The sequence below is a fragment of the Carlito syrichta genome, unplaced genomic scaffold, assembly GCF_000164805.1.
Source record: "Carlito syrichta isolate Samal-C Ts95f unplaced genomic scaffold, Tarsius_syrichta-2.0.1 Scaffold274072, whole genome shotgun sequence".
NCBI lineage: Eukaryota > Metazoa > Chordata > Mammalia > Primates > Tarsiidae > Carlito > Carlito syrichta.
The window spans coordinates 461023-466738 of NW_007218168.1; the positions used below are offsets into that span (position 1 = coordinate 461023).

Below are 5716 nucleotides of genomic sequence, written 5' to 3' on the forward strand. Positions count from 1 at the left end.
CGGCTACTTGGAAGGCTGTGGCGGAAGGATCGCCGGAGCCCAGCAGCTCGAGGCTGCGGTGGCCGGGAGCGGCCACTGTACTCCAGTCTGGGCGACAGAGTGAGACTCCAACTCAAAAAAAAGAGAAGGCACTCCAATGAGTCAATAAGAAAATTATAAACAACCCAATATAAAAATGAACAACAGAAACCAGAATTACAGAGAAAGCACAATAACTGATCAACATATAAAAAGACAGTCAGTTTCACTAGTTATGGGAAAATGCTTATTAAAATTACAGTGGAATTCTATTTCATACCTGCCAGGATGACTAAAAATGAAATTTGACAAGACCAAGTTATGACAAGTACATGGAGCAACAAGAACCCTCAGCCACTGCTGGCGGGAGTGCAAACTAGTTTAACAGTTTGGAAACAGTTTACAAATGACCTGATGAAGTTGAATATACATAAATCTTGTAACTCAGCAATTCTACTCCAGCTGTATACTCTAGGGAAACTCCTGCACAAGTGTACTTGAAGGTTAGAAGACATTATTTGGTAATATCCCCTGTAGTAGGCAGACTTTACAATGGCCTCTAATATTATTCCTGCCTCCAGATATTCATATTCATGGGTAATGCCCCTCCCCTTAAGTGTGGACAGTAACTTACTTCTTTTTTTTTTAATTTTTAATTTTAAAGGTGTGGGATACAGTTCAGGGTTAGGTATACACATGTTCATTATGCAGGTACCCTTGTTGATGAGGTGTGCCCTCTCCCACCCCACAGATTCCCACTACTGCCAATCACACAACTAACTCACTTTTTTTTAAAGCAGGATTTATTGAGAGGACAGAAAAGCTCCCACAGTGGGAGGGGACCTGAGAGGGTTGCCCAACTCACTTCTAATGAATAGAAAATGGAAAAAATGATGGGATCACCTTTTTGAAATTAGGTTACAAAAATAATCTGATTTTTGTCTTTCTCTTTCACCCTGGGGGAAGCAAGTTGACAAGTTGTGACCATTCTATACACAGAGGCCCATGTGGCAAAGAACTAGTGTGTCCAGCCAACGTCAGTGAGGCCAAAAGGCCAGTCAGCAATCATGTAAACTTGAGAGGGGTCCTTGACCTTGACTCCTAGCCTTGAGATGACTGTGGCCCAAGTCAATACTTTGATTCCTTAGTTACAGCCTCTGAGACACTATAAGTTAGACTCTCAGCTAGGTCCCTCCTTGATTCTTGATCCACAAAAACAAGATAGGAGATAACAGTTTGTTTTATTCTGTTTGAGCTTATTGTTCGCTTTTGGTTTTAAGCTGCTAGGTGTTACACAGCTTATAGATAATACAACTTCCAAACTAGAAACAACCCAAATGTTCATCAACAGTAGAATGGAAAAAGTATTGTACATTTACACCATAAGCAACAAAAATGAATCTGAAAAACGTAAGAATATGTACAGCATGATGTCATTGGAATGAAAGCAAAAAATTGAGAAAGCCAACACAAACATAATTTTGGAATATGCACATAAATGTGATAAAACTATAAAGAATAACAAGGAATAACTAAGACAAAAATCATGACATGTCACATTTCAGGGAAGGGCGCAGAATGGGCATGACTTGGACACATGGGATTTTCAGGTACCATGATGCCCTATTTCTTGACCCAGTGTACAGTCAGGCATTCATTTCATTATTTTTTAGACTGCTCTTAGACATTTGCTTCACGTATTTTTTATTCATAATTTTTCTTAAGCAAAGCAAAAAAGAAAGCGAAGTATTGAAACAAAATCTATCAACTCACCAACAGCTTGTTGAATGAAAGGATGGAGGGATGGCTGGCTGGTCAGTTAGACAGATACATTCTGTTCTTTATTCATGTCCTTTCTTGATTATCTAATTGGCAAAGATCTTTTTTCCCCGTACTTAAGGCCTTCTCCTTCTGTTGCAGTTTGTGCCAACCCAGTGGCTAGCTCAGGGCTATTTTCCGGGGAACTGTATAATCCAGCACTTGCTGTATCAAGCCGAATACATTCCAGAATAGTTCCCCCTGAATCCCCACACCCACTTTCATCGCCACCCCTCTCCAGACCCCTTCCCCTCCACAGACACACTCAGAGTCTGTGGCTGCCTAGCGCATTCGGTAGATGAGGACGTCCACCTCGGAGTTAAACTGAGACAAGCTATCCTAAAAGCATTCAAGACCCCAGCAGAAGAGACGACATCACCCGCACGGTTCTTGTTAGCTAAAATCTCAATGGTTCCCTGCGGAGCACAAAACAAATCCCATCGAAATAGGGGGGCCACTGACGTCCTGACAAGCAGAGGGAAACTACAAGGCCGCGGCAGTGAAAGAGACGGAGCTGCAGAGGAAAACCAGAGGAAGAAATGAATCCTCTCTGGAACGCCGCTGTCACCCTCGGGAAAGAGCAGAGGCCCAAACAATCCCCACCCCTCCCTAGGCTTCACCTTGGCGCCCTTGGCCCCGCCGGAGACGCTGCCCTCCGGGCTGTGGCCTTAGTCTCTCCTGGTCCAAGCTGAACCCTACTCACCTTTTACCCCGCTATTCCCTGCAGCGTGGTTTCGTGGCAGAAAGGACCTGCTGGGAGGAGGCAGCAATTGATCCCCAGAGGAAAGAGCTCCTCCACTGGGAAGTGACTGGGAGGCAGATGCCAGACTGCGGGACGTGGAAAATCGCAGGAGGGGAGGGGGGCCTAGAGAAGACCTTCCTCGGGATCTGATTGGCCGGCCGCCTCCTGACAGCAGAGGCCCCGCTTTGTGTCAGTTTTCTGCCCCAAAATGCGGCCCCAAATTTGGAGGAGGGCTCTCGCTCGTCTCCCTCCCCGAGAGTGCAGCATAACATTTTTTATTTTTAAATCCGCGAGACTATTTATGAATAAGTGGGGGGAGTTGATAAACAATGATAGATCTTTATATAAAATATACAACTATTTTTAAGGACGAGTTAATCTACAGGATCATGCCTAAGAGAGGATCAGAATATTATCCATCCAGTCGAGAGAAATTGATTACTTTCCTGTTCACCAAAGGGCACGTAGCACGTAGTATATTTTTAGCAAGTCTGAGTTTACAAATCTTTTTTCAGTACCTAGACATATTTTTAATTAGAAATTCAAGTTGTGTTAACAATACAAAGGTTAGTTGGTTCACTACTAGGGGGAGTGAGGGCCAGTTAGTTAATCCCCACATCTCCAGAATAAAATAAAATTTTTAAAAATGGAAAGTAATCAAGTTATGTTAAAATGGAGAGAATGATTACATTCTTATAAGAAGAACACATTCTGCATGTATTTATATAAGAGGTGAGGCTAAGACTGAAGAAGTTGGCTACTGATTATCTTCACAGCCACTGAATTGTTTTAAAATATCACATGCACTATTTTTATAAGTTTAATAAGACAGTAAAGTGTTAAAAATTTTACTAACCAATAAATAGGTGACAGATGTTGAGCATGAGGGAGAGGGAAAGGTGTGACTTGACTTAGAAGCCACCACATCCTCTACTTACCAGCTGGGGAGTGCATTAGTTGCTATGGCTGCTGTAACAAATTACCACACATTTAGTGACTTAGCACAAAATGTATTATGTTCCAGTTCTGTAGGTAAGAAATCCTGTTTAGGTCTCACTGGGCTACCATCCAGGTGTAGGCAGGGATGTATTTCTTTCTGGAGGACCTAAGGGCGAATCCACTTTCCTTGACTTTTCTAGCTTCCAGAGGCTGCACTCATTTCCTGGCTTAAGGCTCTTTCCACCATCTTCAAAGCCAGCAGTATCGAAGCTCCTACTTCTCTTCTCTTTTTCTGAGTCTCCTGTCTCTGTCTTTTGCTTAGAAAGACCCTGTGATTGCATTGGACCTATCTAGATAATCTCCCATCTCAGGGTCAGCTGATTAGCAGCCATTGTTAATTCTATTTGCAATCTTAATTCTTTCTTGCCATGTTTTATTGCATATTCACAGCTTCTGGGAATTAGACATCTTTTTAAAAAATTTTGTTATTTTATTTAATAGAGATGGGGGTCTCAGTATGTTTCCTAGGGTGGTCTTAAACTCCTGGCCTCAAGCCATCTTCCAAAAGTGCTGGCTGAGCCACCGTGCCCGGCCTGCATTAGGACATTTTTAGGAGACCATTATGGGGATTAAATGAGTCAATACAGATAAAGCACTTAAAGCAGTGCCTGGACCATGGCAAACCTTATATGAATGTTCATTATAGCCATAGAGATGAATATATTCTTTCAGACCTCTTCCACAACTTCCTTCTTCTTTGCCTCCTTTACATCTCCAAGCTGTGTGTTTTTTCCTCAGTTCCCTGCAAATCTAATCTCCCTCAAAACTAACCTGCCTACCCTGACCTGAGATTGGTGGACAGACATAGGAGTATGCTTCTAAGAAATTTTCTTTTCCCTCCCTCCCTTCCTTCTATTATTTATTTGTTTGTTTGTTTGTTTATTTTAGAGGCATGTTCTTGCTATTTTGCCCAGGCTGGTCTCAAACTCCTGGGCTCAATGATTCTCCTGACTTCCAAAGTGCTTGGATTACAGGCATAAGCCACTGTACCTGACCTCGCTTCTAAGAGATACTAGAAGTGGACACACCCAGATACCAGTATAGAGGGGTAGTTTGTGACTACCATGGTGAAAGGACAAGCTGGAATCTCAGTGTGTTTGTGCAGTTGAATCGGCTGTCTGGGGGGACCTGTGGAGGAAGTTTGGTGTTTAAGGATTGTGTTTATAAAAGACTAGAATTCCTTGCAGTTGAGCTGTCTCTCATTTTAATTCTCTCATTTCTCATTCTCTCTGCCAAGACAGCTGCATTTCTCTCTTGCCAGATCCTTCCTCCTCTCAGAAGCTGACAGACAATAAACAGGACATAAGCCTGCCCACCCCCCACTCTATCTCCAGAAACACAGGCAAACCCCACTATTTTTAGTCATTGTTGCTTTTGCTGTGCAATTGGTCACACAGTTTTAGAGCTAAAACATCTTGTCTAATCTCCTCACTTATATTAAAAGAAGAAACACTGAAATGCAGGCAGCAGACAGTGTTCAAACAGGTAAAGATGGACCATGACCTAGAAATTCAGATGCCAGTGTTCTTGCAGTACAAAATCCCTGAGGTGGAGATCACTTGCGAGTCCTCTAGGCCCCTCCTGTTTCTCTCTCTCTCTGCATGTGCATGTCTTTTGGGGGCTGGGAGAACATAGGACCAGTGCAGAAGGAAAGCCCCCTTCATGCAGCAAGCACATGCAGACTACCTGGACCTTAGCCAGTGAGGTCCTGGCCAACACACTCCATTTTTCTCCTCCCCCAAGCTGACTACTTCCACCTTGCTCCTCCAGCCGCCTCCACTCCTCCTCTTTATGGACTGACTCCCTAGGAGGAACGGAGAGGAGGGGTAGCCCCACCAGACTCCAAGTTTAGTACTGACAACCTTGGAAGTTTAAGACAACCCTCATTACCCATCATCACATGTGTTACAACAACTGTAAAGAGCAGCAAACTGTTTGGTGGCTTGTGAGTGCAGTCAGAGGACAAGGGAAGTGGTTTGTTGTTAAGGTTTTCCCAAGATGCTTTCTACCTGACAGGAACTAAATTATTTGGGGAATGAAGATGAACATTACAGAAGAGAAAAGATGAATGGTGAGACCTAAGGGAAATGAGCATTAAAAGGAAGCAGAAGGCTGGATGCAGTGGCTCACTCCTGTAAA

At 43.3% G+C, this 5716-nt stretch overlaps 1 protein-coding gene across 1 annotated transcript in view; it reads right to left on the bottom strand.

Moving 5' to 3' along the window:
- TCAF1 (TRPM8 channel associated factor 1) overlaps nucleotides 1–2606 on the bottom strand; it is a 56506-nt gene extending 53900 nt beyond the window's left edge. The window contains exon 1 of the mRNA XM_008052391.1: nucleotides 2540–2606. The gene's annotated coding sequence lies outside the window, so the exon portion shown is untranslated. The remainder of the gene's footprint in view (nucleotides 1–2539) is intronic.
- Between the last annotated feature and the right edge of the window lie 3110 nt (nucleotides 2607–5716).